The following is a 19,130-nucleotide window of genomic DNA, read 5'->3' as shown; positions in this document are numbered from 1 at the left end:
GTGGGTACGGTCCGTACCCCTACGTCACCACAACAATGGTGGTACGGCCCATGCCCACGCCCTCAGAGCGTGGGTACAGCCCGTACCCCTACGTCACCACAACAATGGTGGTACGGCCCGTACCCACGCCCCCAGAGTGTGGGTACGGGCCGTACCACCATTGTTGTCGTGACGTAGGGGTACGGCCCGTACCCACGCTCTGAGGGCGTGGGTACGGGCCGTACCACCATTGTTGTGGTGACGTAGGGGTACGGCCCGTACCCTCGACCTCAGAGCGTGTGTACGGTCCGTACCACCATAGTTGTGGTGATGTTGGGGTACGGACCGTACCCACACTCTGAGAGCGTGGGTACGGACCACATCACGCGTACCCCTAGGGCACCAGTACATTAGTGATACAAGGTGTACACACACCACGAATGTTGTCATAGGGCCTGGTGCAGCATCTAACCAGTATATTGGGGGGGGGGTGTATGCCCAGGAGAGCAGTGTACTGCACCAAGGGGGCAGGCGGGTGGGTGGGTGTCTGCCTAGGATTCACATCAGTGGACAGAGACATGTGAGGGGTGGGTGCCTATCACTCCCAGCAGTGGACATAAACATGTGAGGGGTGGGTGCCTATCACTCCCAGCAGTGGACAGAGACATGTGAGGGGTGGGTGCCTATCACTCCCAGCAGTGAATAGAGACATGGGGGTGGGTGCAGAGGACTCCCAGCAGTGGACAGAGACATGGGGGTGGGTGCAGAGGACTCCCAGTAGTGGACAGAGACATGTGAGGGGTGGGTGCCTATCACTCCCAGCAGTGGACAGAGACATGGGGGTGGGTGCAGAGGACTCCCAGCAGTGGACAGAGACATGGGGGTGGGTGCCTATCACTCCCAGCAGTGGACAGAGACATGGGAGGGTTGGGTGCCTATCACTCCCAGCAGTGGACAGAGACATGGGGATGGGTGCAGAGGACTCCCAGCAGTGGACAGAGACATGGGGTTGGGTGCAGAGGACTCCCAGCAGTGGACAGAGACATGTGAGGGGTGGGTGCCTATCACTCCCAGCAGTGGACAGAGACATGGGGGTGGGTGCAGAGGACTCCCAGCAGTGGACAGAGACATGGGGTGGGTGGAGAGGACTCCCAGCAGTGGACAGAGACATGGGGGTGGGTGCCCATCACTCCCAGCAATGGACAGAGACATGTGAGGGGTGGGTGCCTATCACTCCCAGCAGTGGACAGAGACATGGGGGTGGGTGCAGAGGACTCCCATCAGTGGACAGAGGCATGGGGGTGGGTGCAGAGGACTCCCAGCAGTGGACAGAGACATGGGGGTGGGTGCCCATCACTCCCAGCAGTGGACAGAGACATATGAGGGGTGGGTGCCTATCACTCCCAGCAGTGGACAGAGACATGTGAGGGGTGGGTGCATATCACTCCCAGCAGTGGACAGAGACATGGGGTGGGTGCAGAGGACTCCAAGCAGTGGACAGAGACATGTGAGGGGTGGGTGCCTATCACTCCCAGCAGTGGACAGAGACATGGGGGTGGGTGCAGAGGAATACCAGCAGTGGACAGAGACATGGGGGTGTGTACATCATCCTCAGATGACCACAACTCCATGGGTGTATGAACGCATCCCCAATGTGCGACTATGTTGAGAGTGCCATAACAACACATCACTGACAGCAGTGTCCCACTCCCATGAGGATGGATGTCCTTCCCCCACTGCATGACACACCACATGTGTGTGTGATGACGAATGACACATGCATACCCACCCCTGGCGGATGCAGCACAATACACACACTGAGATCATGCCACAAGACTGTATGTCATGTTAAAGCCTACTAAACTAAGAGAGCCAAAGGGAACACACACTGTCACACACATTCCAGGACTAATAGGAATGTACAGGTGCTGGGACAGCCACCAAGTTGTTGTCTCCCATGGAAGGAATAGGGTGCAGTTCCCACAGATACAATGCCCACAATTGTGAGTCAGGTGCCCAAATACCCTGCAGAACAAGTAACATATGTGTGCTAGGCTGGGAGTACACACATGCATAGTGCGTAAAAGGGACAATTTCTACATGAAGGCATGGCAACATACTCTATACACAAGTACAGTGACTGCCAAGGATGGCACAGATGATGCAGGCGGAGACATTGCTCAGCAGGCATGGCCATAGTTGAAGGGATCCGTCACCCACCAAGGAAATGTAGACACAGGTCAGCACAACAATTGTGCAACTCCCTGCAGGGAAGATGTCAGGTGCCACAGAGGAAGGAACACTCCTTGGGACAATGTTTTCAAACACAAAGAGCATACACGACCAAAGAATCTTTGCAGAGACCTTGTGATGGCACGCAGATACCAGGGTCGACCCCATGAGCAGCAGACTACAACATTTCCCAGACACCTAACACATTATCACCACCCCAACTCATGGAGCATCAGCACCAACATCAATACCAGAAAAGCAATAGTGTTCAAAGAAAAAACAAAATGCTTTATTCAGCATTAAATTAAAACGTATAAAAGGACACTTTTTACAAAGGCCATAGGCCAGTCCAGATGCGAAGTCCTAGGGGGGGGACACATGGCCACGCGTATTTCCTAGCTTGCCTGCACATTAGACACTTCATGTTCATCGACTGGGGGGGGGGCATCATGTGGGGAAGGACCAGGCACCGCAGGGACAGGAGGGGGCAGGGTAGGTGTTGTGGGTGCAGGGACGGACGACTCCACCACAGGGGGTGGGGCAGCGCCAAAGGTGATGGTTAGCAGGGCGCTGCACACTTCCGCAAGCTCGTTCAGCGTCTCCCCTGCACCCGAAGAACCCACAGGCCCCATGGAGGGGGGGGTCGGAGGGATGGGTTGCAGCGCTACTGGGAGAGGTGGTGGACAGGGGGGACTCAACTCCCCTACCCGTGGAGTGCCTTGCCCGTTTGCCGGCTGGTGAACCAGTGGAGCTGAGGCCCAGCACAGCCAAGTAGGTCTCCTTCTCAGATTGTGGGGCAGGGGAGCCGAGGGGAGTGACATTGGAGGGACTGGGGAGTGAGGAATGCGGACTCCGACTGTGGCTGCGTGTCTGCCTGTGTGCCCCAGACCAAGTGGGTGTGCCTTCTTCCCCCTGAGTGTGCTTGACAGGAGGTGTACGATTGCCCTTCCGTGTTGGTGTGCTGCCTGTGTCTGGTGGGGTGCATGCCTGGGAATGTCTGGGTGTGCATGGGACAGGCATGGGATTGGGAGGTGTGGATGGTGCAGGGGTAGGGGGGGACGAAGCGCTGCAGGAGACTCACTGCTGCCATCAGTGACGAGTCCATGGACCTCAGCAACATCCGTTGGTCAGACATCGCTGATGACATGCCCTCCATGTACGACACCATCTGTGTCAGCAGTCTGGTGTGACCATGGAGGACACTCAGCAGCGATGTCTGGCCAACCTGCAACTGCCGCTGAATGTCCACAGACTCTGCAGTGAGGGCAGCAGGGGAGACAGGGGCAGGGGGTGCGGTACCTGGCACGAAGGAGACATGTTGTTGCCCTACACGGACAGAAGGGACCGGAGCAACTGGGAGGGCGGTGATGGGAATGGAGGGGGCGGTGACAGGTGTAGTGCTGCTGCCAGCTGTTGGAGCAGCCTCCACCCCCTCTGGGAGTTCAGCCTCGGACCCGTCAGCGTCGTAGTCGGTGTTGGTACTAGACAGGTCCTCCGCCTGACTCCCCTAGCCCTCCGTGCCACTTGCTGCACCAGACTCGCCAGCACTGGTAGCACCGGTGCTGGATCCCTCCTCCACGTCCGTGCAGGTGTCTCCCTCGGTGTCCCCGATGATGCTGTGGGCAAGGTGAAGAGACAGAAAATAATCAGACACCTTTATACAATGTAAATATTTTTCACACAGCAGTCCACGGTAGGGTGAACCTTAGCGCGTTCATACAACCGGGGCTCCGCACTCCCACTCTGGTCCTGATGAAAGCCTGTTGAACATTCACTGAGGCAGAAACATGTTGACCGCCGTGGAGTGAAACAGGTCTTCTATTTTTTGACCTTCACTCCTTTTTACTTTCTTCCAATTAGCAAAATTATTAAAACTTTATTTTTTGACTCAATTGGAAATTTTAAATTCACTGCCACCTCACATGAACCCCGCTCCGCAGTAACCTGGCGTTGCAGCACACTGGGATGACATTCGGTCATCCCAGTGGAGCCCGATGATGAAGCATGTCACCAACCAGGTTGGCGAGTGAGGGCTTTTATACCAACTGGGTAATATTTATGGAGGTCTGCATTCTTCTCAACAACATACCGGTTTGTTCTGAACTTGTGGATCAGTGCTCCTCTGATTAGTGGTGCCTTGTTTATTTCACACTGACTTTGTTGTTCCTGAACAATTCCTTGAGGGGATTAGTCGTGTTGTTCCCTTCCTCTCCTGTTGGTTATTTGTGACCTTTATACATATGACACATGAGTCCAAACAAAATAGGTCACAGTGCAAATCAGGAAATGCATCATGAGTAACATCTAGAATACTCCGCACATATGTAAGCCCTGCACTCCCCAGTTGGTTGACCGATCATGCCACTTGGAAACAATGAAAATTAGGACACAACAGCAAATAACTCGATATCCAATTATACAGAGGATATGGTGTCTGGGAATTGTTGAGCACAGCCAGACTATGAAGGCATGCCACCTCTTGTTCACTGTGAAAGAAACAGTATTGGTGCACCCAAGGGCAAATAACAGACGCCAATGCTGAAGGTGTCCCCACACTCAGAGACCTGTGAGTAATTTGGAAAGCCAAAAGAAATACATTGTGAACCCTTGGGAATCACAACACTTTACACAATCGACGTGTTTGGAATGTATGAATGTGCCACGTTTTGATCAGAACACACATGTGCCTGTATAACAGAAGTCACACAAGGAGGTGCACACAAAACTACATTTACACAGTCATTGTATGAGCTGGCAGCCTAAATCAAATAAGCCACTGTAAAGAAGCAATGGGGTATCAGTAAGTATATTTACATGGCACCACGGTGGTCTGGATGACTTGACACTCGTAAGTTGGTATCAGCAACAACCAAGGACTTACCTAAATGCAACCACACTGTGGGAACATGTATATGTATAATCTCTAAACAAATTTTTCCTAACTGTGCCTTTGTTTTAAATGTGCCAGCGTGTCCCAGAAAAGTGTAAAGGTGGTGTCTTGTGCACTTCCTTGGGAGACATCTGTCATGCAGGCACATTATTGTCATTCGCCACAAAACATCAAAGTCATGCATATCAACTATTGAGACATGTTGACAAGTGTAGTGAGTGCCAATGTACAAGACTTCTTGAGTAACAACTTGAATCATGCCACCTGTCACATGGCCATCTGTACCATGATGACACATTTGGCAACACATCTGACCCACTATCTGTCATGTGGAGTGGCACACATGTCCAAACACAGGACAAAGCATTAGCTAATGGCCCTGCAATTGTGTCAGAATAAGGAGCACCTGCACTGAGGAGACACCCTCATGGGAACCAAGATTGTCCACACAGATGTCAGCACACACAGACCAAACTACGTAGCATCTGGACCACACACCGTTGCCAAAAATGGATGAGCAGGAACCATGTCTTTTAACTTTTGACACATGCTGCAAAGCACAAACTTTAAACCCTGCACAACATGACTGGGTCACTGCATGTTGAGTGTCTGTCCAGACAATTATCACACACAGGTCAGACCTGGCAAGGAGACATAAGTTTTGGACATGTAGTCCTTGCCCGCACAAACCCCCCCTACCTGAGACAATGTGATTGAGACAGAGCAAGTACTTACACCTCTTAATCTGGGTTTACTAAAATGTGCATCAAGAACTCCTAAATGTACTCAACATCACCTCGTGAGGCTGACCACACATATTAGTGACAAACAACCATCATCAGATAGTTGTACATAGACACACAGGCACTGGCCAGTGTGAGTATGCACAAGCCAAATGGGGTCACCCTGTACAGTGGACACATGTAGCACACTTTATGTAAATACAAATGAGGCCAGGGAACAATGCCACAGAGGCCAACCTATGCTGAACACACCGAGAATGGCCACAGTGTTGGATGACACACATGATTCCTAGGAAAATGTGTCTCAGGGGACTGTAGTGGGCACACTGCTCCATGGTCCTGGAATAATCTGACTGTAACAGGAGCAACCGTCCCGTCACTATGCATATCTCCCACTCATGCATATCATGTCTGAGACCACAACATCGGTCATGCATGCTGCAAGTCTGTTCATTTTAAACCTCACACTCCTATGTTGAGACTCAGCATCAGTGCCAACAATTATGGACCCCCAAATTACTGAACAGGACAGGGCACAGGCAAGGTACCAACACATGACACAGACCACCCCCACACATGATGCAGCAAGCATTGTGCACTTGGATTAACTGGCAGCCTAGATGACCATGTGCAAGAGTGGTTACACACAGACCAGGGAACACATGTCAAGGAGGGGAAGGGAGGAAGAACAGCACCGGTTGACTTGGGGCAACAGGATATGCACTGCACATATAAACCCTGCAGTGTATCCATGCAACTGAGCACTTCCTAAAGCTGGTGACACACAACAAACACACATGTACCTACCCCCTCCTTGCTGCTGTGCCTCCTGTAACCGCCTTTCCATGTCAGGGAAGAACACCGCCAGGACACGCTTCATCTGGTGGGTCAGTCGTCGATGCCCGCTGTGGGGGAGTGGAGGTGAGTCCCCCAGCAGGACCCGGGCGATCCTCCTGGTCCAGCACCGGATGTCCTGCCAGCGTTTCCTCACTTGGGGTAGGCGCCGACTGCGACCCTCCACTGACATCACGGCCCTGACGGCCCGCTTCCAAATTCTCCCTTTCTCGTACGCGGTTACCTGTGAGGATGACAAAGTGAGACAACATCACTACACCTGCTCCATTTCACAGAGACACACATTTGAACATCTTTGATTTTTTGAACAGGGCATAGTATGCTGCCAACTAATAGCACCTTTGTCATAGGGACATTAGTCTCTGGGGAAGCCCCAATGCACTACATGGCATTGAAAGTACACAGGTGGCATGAGGGGTGCGACACACTCCCTGATCATGGCTCACACTGTGCATCACAAGCAAAACAAGGCTGATGGACAGCACCTCAAAGCAGTCAAATGCCCCAGGCCACTGACGCAACCTCAGCAGAGTACACAGACACACACAGGCACAGATCAATCACCTGCCATTGGCAACAGCGGATACAAACCTCACTCTGCACATGTGCCACTTTCCTGGGGGGTGTCACAGGTGTGGGGCTAGCTCAGCACGTCAGACACACAGCACGGCTTCCTTCTCACATCAGATGGGTAGAGCAGTTGCCTTCTCCATGCAGCTGTGGTGCAACACTCCACATAGGCACACACCCACATGACAAGGAACATTCACACACATCAATGTCCAGGGGGCGTACACATCATTTGGACACTCTCACCACAGCTCCACTCAACTCACACACATCTGTGGGTAGAGTCACCTGTCACACCGGGGGGACCACTGAATCACATCAGGACTATAGAACAAAAATGCCCAAGAGGATTAGCCAGGCTGAATGTGCCATGCACCATGCAGTGATTGTCACAGTAAGTACAATGCAAGTGAGGAGTGCAGACATGAACTACATCATGCTCTGCATGAGAGACATAAGGCATTCCCCCCCCTGGGACCCACTCTAAACAACATTGCATGTCTGTCACACCTGGACACAATGCCAGAAGTGACAGTCACAAAAAAGGTGCACAGTCAAAGCTAGTGGAGTCGGCACTCACCTGCTCCCCTGGTCTCCTATACAGGCTGGGGTACTGTGGGAGGATGACGTCCAGCAACGCCTCATTCTTCTCCTGGGGGAATGGCTGGGCCCTCTCCACCGACCTGGACATGGTGACAGAGTAAGCAATGACAGCAGCAGTGGTGTCCAATGACGTGTTGTGCAGGCAAGTGCCCTCTCATGGGTTCTGGCTGCCTTATATCTGCCTTGCTGGGCTGTTTCATTTACAGGAGTACAGAGTGATTGGTCAGACTCATTTGCATCCTACGTTTCCTCCAATCCCTTTAAACATACACCAGTGAGTGCCTTTGCATGGTTCAAAATTTGAGCATCATGGCAAGTCAACAACCACTTTGCAACATTGTATATTGTCTCCAACCAACTTTTGCTGGCCACCTGATGGAAAATTTTGAACTGGAAACTCGGTCTCCATGACAACCAGCATGCATTTAGGCCATAATACTTTTCCCTCATGTGTCCTTTATGTAATTTTACAATCCACACACAGGTACGGTGCGTTTCACACGTACCCCTACGGCACCAGTTGCACAGTGCATTTGACACGTACGTGTAAACACTGGTTGTACACGTACGTGTACCACCAGTGTGTACACGTACGTGTACGACCAGTGTGTACACGTACGTGTATGACCAGTGTGTACACGTACGTGTACTACCGTAGTACACGTACGTGTACACACTGGTCGTACACGTACACGTACGTGTACGACCAGTGTGTACACGTACGTGTACTACCGTAGTACACATCCGTGTACTACCATTGTACACGTACGTGTACGTGTACACACCGGTCGTACACGTACGTGTGTACGGTCCGTACACACACGCATACTCCTACGCCAACACCAATATAGTGATACGTACTGTACACACGCCCTCAGAGCATGTGTACGGTGTGTTTCACATCTTCCACTGGTGATAGGAGGTGCACAGCAAAGGAATGGAGGTCTCAGACTCGCACAAGGCTGTACATCAAGTCATTGTCAGTGCAATCCTTCTTGTGCAGGGCCTATGTGTGTCAGGCAGTGATATGGCACATGTCTCCTCATGTTTTTGCACAATAGATGTGTGATGACCTGTGTACACACGCCATGTGTGATGGGGCACTATGTGGCACACTTCCCCTTCACATTTTGCACATGTGTGCATGTAGTACAAACATGTCAAGCACTGCATCACTGGTATGGCACAGTCACCAACACCCGCAACTGTCCCCTGATGCCAGGGACACTAACACCTGACATCTCACTACCAGCATGGCCCGATGTGACTATGTCGTGTGTGTCATGTGTTCCCATGAGCTTGCTGTTGGTGTTCCGTCAACTGCATCTGCTGTTGCTGCATCCAACATGTGTCTGTGCGTAGATGGCCATGACCCACATATACCCACACCATGCCACATGTGGATTCACATGTTACGTGTGTCTGGATGCTTCGAACATGTTCTTTTGACATGAGGACATATCTGCGTCGTCTCCATGTCTGTGTTTTCTTTTTTCACGTGTACCCCTTCATCGCAATGTGTGTGAGCTGCTAATTTTTAATGACATGTGCCCTGTGCGTCTAGCTTGCCGCCAGCTGTCTGTATGAGATGACATCCTTCAAATGCAGATATGTGGATGTATGTCACTCCTGTGATGTCTCTGGCTGTTCACTTACACTGGCCCACAGCTTGTTTCAGGGCATGTAATGTAGAACTTGACAATCAACGGTTGTAGCTGGCTCTTCATAGGAGTCTCATCTGGCTGGCATACATGTCCTGGATGTATTGCACAGACCAGACTCTGTATTTCGCAGATGTGTATTAGCTGTTGAACATGTGCTCAGTTTATTGACATTGGTGTTGTAATGTACTCACTCTTCGTTATTCCTTCCAAATTTCTGCAGGGCACCGCCTCTCCCCCGACCAATGCCAGACTTGGGTGCCATGAGGGAACGTGACTGCATAAGACGCTACCGCTTCTCGCAAGAGTTCATTGAGCACTTGACCACCCGGCTGGAACCACACCTCCAACCGCTACACAGGTATCCTACTGTGCTGACCCCCAAGATGAAGGTGATGGCAGCCCTACATTTTTTTGCCACCGGTACGTTTCAATTCACCATAGCTGATGTTGGTGGCATGTCCCAGACCATGTTCAGCCGTGTCCTGCATGATGTTTTAGAAGCCATGTTGGAGCATCTGGATGAATTCATCCATTTTCCGACTTGTGAGCAGTTGACAGGTGTCAAGGGTGAGTTCTATGCCCTGGGAGGGATGCCCCATGTAATTGGGTACATTGATGGGACACATGTGGCACAGGAGGTAACCTATCGAAACCAAAAACATTATCACTCCATTAATGCCCTTGTGGTGTGTCTACCTAACATGCTGATTTCCCATGTCTGTGCACGTTTTCCAGGGTCAGCACACGATGCCTACATCATGAGGCGTAGCAGGGTGCCACAAATGATGCTGCGGTTGCACAACGAACGAGCATGTCTTGTTGGTGGGTATACTCTGTTTGTCCTGTATTTAGTGGTATCTTTGTATCTTACTGCATCTCCTGACCCACTTCTTTACATGATGTTTCCATGTAGGGGACTCTGGCTATCCCAACATGCCATGGCTGATGACGCCTCTCCGCAACCCCAGAACAGCTGCAGATCACCGTTACAACAACACCCATGGGCAGACCAGGCGAGTGATTGAGAGGACGTTTGGCCTCCTGAAGAGCAGATTCCGGTGCCTTCACAAGACAGGTGGATCCCTCCCATATGCACCGGTGAAGGTCTGCAAAATCTTCATCGTGTGCTGCATGCTGCACAACACGGCAGTGGAGAAAGCTGTGCCACTCATCCTGGATCCGGATGAGCAGGAACATCCACCCGTGGAGGATGAAGGGCTTGGTCACGAGGCAAGTGAGGAGGAGGAGGAGGAGGAGGACACCCGGAGTCAGCTCATACGCAACTTCTTCTCATAATGGTGAGTCCCTGGGTCTGAGTGTGCACGCTTTGAGCCTTGTTTGGCATGTGTTGCTATGTGTGTGTCCAGCTGACTGTATGCTAAGTTACTTAGAGGTGTGTTCTGATGCGTCACTCGAGTGATGATGTCATTCCATACATTGTAGCTGAGACAGTAAATTTAAAACTAGCATGGTGACAACCTTATTCCTGTAGAGTAAATGACCATGCATGCGGTTGACTATCTTTTCGGTGACTTCTTGTATGTCTGTCATCCCCAGGTAGTTGCGAATGCTGTCTGCTCGTGGCATTGTTGGGCTCCTGCTATTCCTCATGAGTATTGCAACGTGTGCTGAATCAGCGTTACATGCACGGACATGGTGAAAAGTCTCCTTTGGGTAAGGATTGCAGCAAGGCATTTTGGGTGTGGTAGTTGTTTGGAATGTGTGGGCACTGCTCCTGTGCAGATTTTGTTACTATGCATACATGTCGACTCACCATGGGGCACATGACATGTAGCATGACTCCCATGAATTGATAGTCACCCTACGTGACAGTCATCTGTAATGGGATTGTGGATTGTGATGAAGGCATCAATGTGTGTAAAACTTCCCTCTGAAACATACGGGAGGCTACGGGTGGACATGGTGTGGGACATCCCCATAAGAGGCTCAATGGGGAATTGCAGCCTCTCCGTGTGCAGCAGGGGTTGTTTGGCTCACCCCCTTCACTTGTGTGCCAGTTCAATGGATTTACAGAATCTGTGGTGTGAAGGGGGTGTCCAGTGTAGGTCCCACATGTTCAGCCAAATGACCTGTGAGTCTGTTCATATTGATGCATTTCCCTAGGTGTGAGCCTGAGTAATAAAGGTGTTCCTCACCCTCCAAGGTGCCTCATCTGTGTCAATGCAGGTCTCTTGCCACTGTACATGCGGCATCTCTGGCATAGTTGTCAAAGATTGTGCATATGAGTCTATGTGTAGATTAGCAACATGCATGCTGTTCTTCATGGATTAGAATCTCTATTGTGCATGAAGTCCATGGTTGTGTATGTATTTGGGCATGTTGGTCCCCACAACGGGCCCTCAACACCTGCTGAGGGTGTGTTTCCTGTGCACAGCTCGGCCTTCAGTTTCCTGATCCGGTGTCAGTCATCTTTGGTGATTGTGCATCCATTGTCTCTGGGTGTGCCATGGAAAACCGGACACTCCTTCCTTTACATACGCCTGTTGCAGTTGTCCTTTCTGACATCCTTGTCTTTGTGTGCAACTTGTGGCATATTTTCCAGGACATGCAGCCTGCTGCTGCAGCCCCTACAGCAAGGGCACACAGAGTTTCTGGATTTGGCAACACACACGCCTCAAAGATGCTCCTCCCTTCCTCCCTCCACCCATTCATTTGGCTGTCATCAGCTTGTCTGTGCCACTGTTGCGGCCACGCGGTGCCAAAGGCTGGACCGTCTGCACATGCAACGTGCACATTGCACGACCCTCATGTCCTTGCATGACCCACATCACACTACAGTCTGATGTTGCAGCCACCCTCCAAGCAATGTCCATCCGCATATCTGCCGCCTGCTCTCAGGCATACACTAAGCGCACACACAACACCTTTGCATGATGAGTGTGCAACTCCAACTGCCTACACAGCGCTGCCACGCCTTCCAGGCCCTGTCACACCAACCAGGTCATGTCCCTCCTACTCCCCACCGGCTCTGTACCCCAGCAAGGCCATGGGAGTGGGACTCAAGGCTTCTGCATGTAGTATGGTGTCGTCGTCTGGCACATGGCACAGGTATCATCTCTCAGCGTGTCAATCTACAATGTGTCCAGGACCCCCCTCACCACCATCACATGCGCACAGCACCTCATCATCAGCTAGTATGCCATTGACAGCCAGGTGCTCCTCACCCTCACCAAAGACGCCGACATTGCCAGTTCCAATATTCAAGAATGCATGAGATCCATTGATGAATGGCTGAACATCAGCCACCTGAGGCTGTACTTGTACAGGACTGAGGTAATCATCTGCGGATTGTCCCCTTACAGCTGGGTCAACTCCTTGAGTCTCACCCGCAAGAGCCCTGCACAAGCACCCAGTGGGCACGCACACAAGATGGTGTGCATCATGTATTGCTCGCTCACATTTGCCATGGTAATCACCAGCATCTGTACCTCAGGCTGCTACACCCTCTGCATTATGCACATGATCCACAGATAGATCCACTCCAAGGAAAGACAGACCATCCCCCAGGTCCACGACAACATCCGTGTCAAATACTGCCCTGCCCTCTACGGAGCAAGTACATCCAAAATCCCGGGAAACTAGTACACATCCAGGGTGCATCTGCACACCTCAGCTCCAACATCCCGCGCCCCAGCCACATCACCGTCCAGCAGAGATAGCTGCAATGGATCACTGTCTGCTGCAGGATGACCTTCAGACTCCCCACCCACACTCAGGAGGCAGGCCACAACCCCGACCCCAAACCAACCTTGTACCACTGTCATCCAAGACCCCGTTGGGCCATCTCCGTGCATCCAACCTTGCCCTGGCCACCATTCTTCACATCCACCGTACTCCAGCATGCAGGACATAGTTCTCCCACCTGGCAAAACATACCTGGGTCTCCCTCCCCGGGAACCTCAACATGAGCCATGACCTCTACGCCTTAATGATACTCTTCCAAATAGGCCTGGCCGCACAGTATTGCAAGCCCCCCCTCAGCAGCTTGAGGCCATCACAGGTGAGTATTGTGCTCCATGTCTGCATTGAATGATACATTGTGACCCATGTGTGTCCTGTACCAGACTCAGATCCCAGGGTATGGATGGGTGGAGTTAGTTCAACACTCAGGCATAGTTTAACATTTACACACACATATGTTGTGGACTAATGCAAAATAACTGCAACATCTCATAATATAAAATAAATATTTTTATTTGCGGTGGGGTACGTGTTTTGGTAGATAAAATAAGGTGCTCTACCGGGTGCATGGAATCCAAAGTTCACAGGGGGAGATGGTATCCTTGGCATTTGAAGTCATCAGAGTCCAGACAACAGTGTTGGTCATCATTGGTCAGACTGTGACCAGCAAGTCCATGTGGCAGAGAATGTCATTCGATGTGGTGCTGCTGTTGCACCAGAGGGCCAGGTGCCAGGCCAGGTGACCTGGGAGATGTGGATGGTCTGCTGCCTCTCACGGTCTTTTCCGTGGACGACCCACCTTCCTCCGGGACCCTCAGATGCAGGCCTTGACGATGTTTGGGACGCTCTGTCGGACGAATCCTCCTCCTCCTCCCTCCCTGTGGCTGGTGCTGGTCTGCGCCTGGTGTCACAGGGAGAGTTGCCCATGTTGTCGGCGATCCGACGGAGTGAATGGCTTATGTCCCTTTGCACCGCCAGGAGCTCAGCCAGTCTTGCCTCCATCCGTCCTTGGTGTTGTTGTTGACTGGCATGTTGCTCGGCCTGCAGGTTCTTCATCTCGTCGAGGGTCCCCTTCATCTCTGTGAGGCTCCCCACTACCTGGCTGATGCCCCTGGTGTCACGCCGGTATGTGTCCAGGATGTGGCATATGTGTGAGATACCGGTTCCCTCAGCTGGCTGGTCAGGTTCGCGCCTCCGCCTGCCTCCACTCCCACCACCCCTGCCCACACGAGCCTGGCCTGCCGTTGTGGGCACATCGGGTCTACGGGACCCCTGAGGGATGGCATTTGTGGGGTTGCCTGCCTCCTCCTGGGTGCCCGGAGAACCTTGTCCCTCCTGGTCAGACTGGCTCTGTTGTTCAGTGCGAGCAGGGCTCCTGGGTGTCTCCTGGGATGTGGCAGGAATGGGGGTGGTGGTTGGCACAGATGTACCTGAAGCAGGTGCTGCAGGGGCTTGGGCACCAGAGGGTCCAGGTTGGTCGGGGTCATCCAAGGAGTGGTGGGAGTCGTCGCTGCCGGTGGGATCATCTTCACGCCGAGCCTGGGACTGTGATTGTTCCCCCCATTGTTGGAGGGTCATCCATGACGTTGCCCTGTGTGTGAGAGAGAGACAATGTCAATGCTGTTTCATGCGACATCCATGTTTCATACATATTCAAGTTGGCACAGTTGCTCCAGGTAGTTGGATGTGCCTAGCATTCCTCTCAATGTCCACTTGTGGATGGTATGTTGCGGGGGACAGATTGATATGTTCTCCTGAGTGTTTGACCTGTAGAATTGTGGCTAGGATGCTTATTTGGCTATGGATTGATCTTGTTGTGTCACATGTCCATTGTGAGAGTGGATAAATCCGTTGCCTGCCCCAGGGGTGTGTGCTTGTGTAAGGGGGGGTTGTGACCGGGCCTGCTGTTGTGTGTAGTGTGATTTGTCATTGGGTCTCCGAGGTGATGTGTCTGTCCCCTCATGGTGCATGCTGGCATGACAGTGAGTGTGAGTTCCTGTGCTAGATGTCTGAGCTAGTGGAGTTGGTGTTTGAGTGTACAGTGGTCACAGGAGGGCCTTGTGCTGCATACAGCAGGGCCAAGTGTCAGCTACCTTGGCAGTACTTTGCCAGTCCCTGTGCCTTGGGCTAGGTGCATGGGTATGTACCTAGGCCATATCGGCTAAGGGCATTGGTGTCTGCTTCTGAGTGTCACAATGTGTTTTGTGAGGCCCACCCTCCCAGCATCCGGGACATCCAGTCTTGGGTTTGTGGTTCGTGTAGCCTGGGACATGGCATGGCCTTGCTTTGTGAATGGGGCATGGACATGTTAGTGGCATGAGCATGCTTTTTGAGTGCGGTTGTGTCCGATGAGGGCTTGGGGGTAGTTGCGGGCATTTGGTGTATTTGGGGTGTGGATGCCATTGCCCCCATGTTACGTAAGTAGTTTGTGTACTCACCAGGCTCTGCGACTCCTTCGACTCCGTGTACTCCCACCAGCGGAAGCAGGGCCATCACCTTCTCCTCCCAGGGATGGTAATGTACGGGTCTGCGGGGCAGCCCACCTCCAGTGATGTTGCTCTGGGCGTATTCCTCGTTCATTTTCCGCTTGACTGCCCTGCGCAGATCGTACCACCTGGCTTGGCATTCATGCCTGGTCCTTCGGATGGGCTCAACAGCATTCACCTTATCGACGATCCTCTGCCACAGGCTAGTTTTTTGGCCTATGCTGGTCTGTCTGACCAATGTTCCAAACAGCTGTGGCTCGACTCTGATGACTTCGTTGACAAGGAGGTCCAGCTCCACCCTTGTGAACTTTGGATTCTTGTCTGTGGGCATGGTGTGGTGTGTGGGTGTGAATGTAACGGTGTGTGTGTGAATGTGAAGAGGGGGTGTTTGTGAAGAAGGTTGTGTGAAGGGTGTGTAAGTTAAAGTGTAGTTAAGGTGTAAGTAAGGTGCAGTTGTTTGTCTGTGGGGTCTGGCAGCAGTGGGTCTGTTGCAAAGGCTCATGGGTTGTGTGGGTGGGCCCTTTTTATTGGTCCATTTGTGGGTGTGGCTGGGTTTGAATTTTTGGTGGGTGTGTTATAAGAGGTGGTTGTGATTTTAGGCCTCTGTTTGCCTGTTTGGATGTGCCAGGTCAGTCTTTGAGATGTATTTTGTCATGTAGACGTGTTTTGTGGTGTTGTGTGAGTCGAATTGACCCTCCTTGTGCTGTTTTACAGTGTCCTGGTTCTGTACGAGTCTTTTTCGCGTAGGTAAGGTCCGTACATATGCGATGCTGGGTGAGGGTGCTGGGGTACAGAGTTGGGGTACGGTGCGTACAGGTACGGGGCTGGGGTACAGTGCGTACAGGTACGGGGCTGGGATACGGGCCTGGGGTGCAGCGCGTACAGGTGCGGGGCTGGGGTACGGTCCTGGGGTACGGTGCGTACAGGTACGGGGCTGGGGTATGCGCCTGGGGTGCGATGCGTACAGGTGCGGGGCTGGGATACGGGCCTGGGGTACGGTGCATACAGGTACGGGGCTGGGGTACGCGCCTGGGGTGCAGCGCGTACAGGTGCGGGGCTGGGATGCGGTCCTGGGGTACGGTGCATACATGTACAGGGCTGGGGTATGCACCTGGGGTGTGGCGCGTACAGGTGTGGGGCTGGGGTACGGGCCTGGGGTACGGTGCGTACAGGTACGGGGCTGGGGTACGGGCCTGTGGTATGGTGCGTACAGGTACGGGGCTGGAGTACGCGCCTGGGGTGCGGCGCGTACAGGTGCAGGGCTGGGGTGCGGGCCTGTGGTACGGTGCATACAGGTACGGGGCTGGGAGACGGGCCTGGGGTGCGGCACGTACAGGTGCAGGGCTGGGGTACGGTCCTGGGGTACAGTGCATACAGGTACGGGGCTGGGGTACGCGCCTGGGGTACGGCGCGTACAGGTGGGGGGCTGGGGTACGGGCCTGGGGTACGGTGCATACAGGTACGGGGCTGGGAGACGGGCCTGGGGTGCGGCGCGTACAGGTGCAGGGCTTGGGTACGGTCCTGGGGTACGGTGCGTACAGGTACAGGGCTGGGGTACGTGCCTGGGGTGCGGCGTGTACAGGTGCGGGGCTGGGGTATGGGCCTGGGGTACGGTGCGTACAGGTACGGGGCTGGGGTACGCGCCTGGGGTGTGGCGCGTACAGGTGCGGGGCTGGGGTACGGGCCTGGGGTATGGTGCGTACAGGTACGGGGCTGGGGTACAGTGCGGACGGGGAGTACGGTGCTGATATATGGGGGGGACGGTGCTGACATATGCGGGGGGAGGGGGGGCTGTACGACTCGTATCCGGGCACAAGTTTACCCGTGTACATGTGTGCTACTGCGTTCGCTCCGTACGGGGCCTTTTACATACGGTTGTGTATTCGGACGGGCGGTACGGATTGTACTTGTGCGCTCGGACTTCTGTTTTACGATTTGCACGTAAAAATGTCTGGCTCCCTCTCATACACTTTTCCCAACGCTATTCTTATGTATTTTTAACATATGAATCGTACATCGCCGGTTGTAGGGCACTTGTACGAATTGTACATAAAAATATACGGATACGAGTCATACGCAAAAAAAATTTCACGGATCTGAATCGGCACCATAGTGTTTACACTGTGTGCAATTCCCATTTGATCGCAATTCACCTCATTGCTATTCATGAAGTAGGTCGCAATTTGCAACCCATTGGGAATTACTAAAAACACACGAATGGTGGCCTGTTTGGGACAGCAGACCACCATGTCTGTGTTTGCTTTTAAATAAACCAAATTAATTTTTTTAAATGCAGCTCATTATCCTTAAAGGAAAACGGGATGCATTTCAAAAAGAAAAATGAAAAGTTTTCTTTTCATTGTTTAAGAGTAGCCAGTGGTACGTGGGACCACTGCCCACTCTTAAAAAACGTTTTTGCATACATTCACAAATGGGAAGGGGGTGCCTTGGGGGCCCCTTCCTGTTTACAAATGGGTTACCGCCAAAATGAATTTGGTGGTAAAAAGGGAATGTTATGCGGCCGCTTTTCTGTCGCACCACATTTATACAACCACTGTGATTCGCTTTTAGGAAGTGACGCCCTTAACACGCCCCTTCCTAATACTGATTCGCTAACCTATTTTGCGATTCTGTAATAGGTCACAGAAATGCAAAATAGTGTTTGGTACATAGAAAGGGCTTTCTACTGGTTGCAACTGGTTTATGACCAAGAAAAAGCTGCGTACATGTGACCCTCTGTCTAAGGTGAAAGCAAGCAGGTGCTTTTATCGACATCTGTGCTTTTATCATCAAAACAAGGTGAAAGCAAGCAGGTATTTTTATCGGCATCTTTTAAGCTGCCATTGTGTAACTAGAAGAGGAGAAGTTCAATTGTTAGAGACTGATCAGAATATATGGGCACATGCATCAAGCATTTTCCTGGTCGCAAATGGGCCGTTTGCGACCGGTAAAATGCCTTTTCTGATGCATGTATCTTTTTGCATTCACAATATAGGTAATCACAATTTTTGGGGATTACCTAAATTGCCAATGCACTTAGGGAACCGCAATTTGCGATTCCCTATTTGAGATGCATGTAGCATTTCCTAAATGCGACTGTGAATTTAGGAAACGCTAAATTCCATCAACTTGAAAATGCATTTTTCAATGCGCTATGTATTGCTCAAATGCCCTTAGGGCATGTGTGTCCTACACATGTGCATACCTACCTTTTTTTAGGGGGTGGCTCAGGGCGACCTTTGGCCCCTAGAAAACCTTGGATTAGCATTCGCAAATTGTGATTACCAATTTAGGTCTATAGGAATGAATGGAACTGCATTCCCTAATAGCGAATCGCAATTTGCGACTCGCTATTAGGGAATGTTAAGGATTCACGTGATTATTTGCGAATCCTTCATGCATAGGC

The 19,130-nt window shown here is 52.0% G+C and overlaps 1 protein-coding gene across 5 annotated transcripts in view; it reads left to right on the top strand.

The window, feature by feature from the left end:
- EXOC3L4 (exocyst complex component 3 like 4) overlaps window positions 1–19,130 on the top strand; it is a 486,275-nt gene that overhangs the window by 184,269 nt on the left and 282,876 nt on the right. The window lies entirely within an intron of this gene.

This window comes from Triturus cristatus, chromosome 9, assembly GCF_964204655.1.
Source record: "Triturus cristatus chromosome 9, aTriCri1.1, whole genome shotgun sequence".
Classification (NCBI taxonomy): domain Eukaryota; kingdom Metazoa; phylum Chordata; class Amphibia; order Caudata; family Salamandridae; genus Triturus; species Triturus cristatus.
The sequence above is the reverse complement of the archived record's forward strand: the minus strand, read 5'-3'. Positions and strand labels throughout refer to the sequence as shown.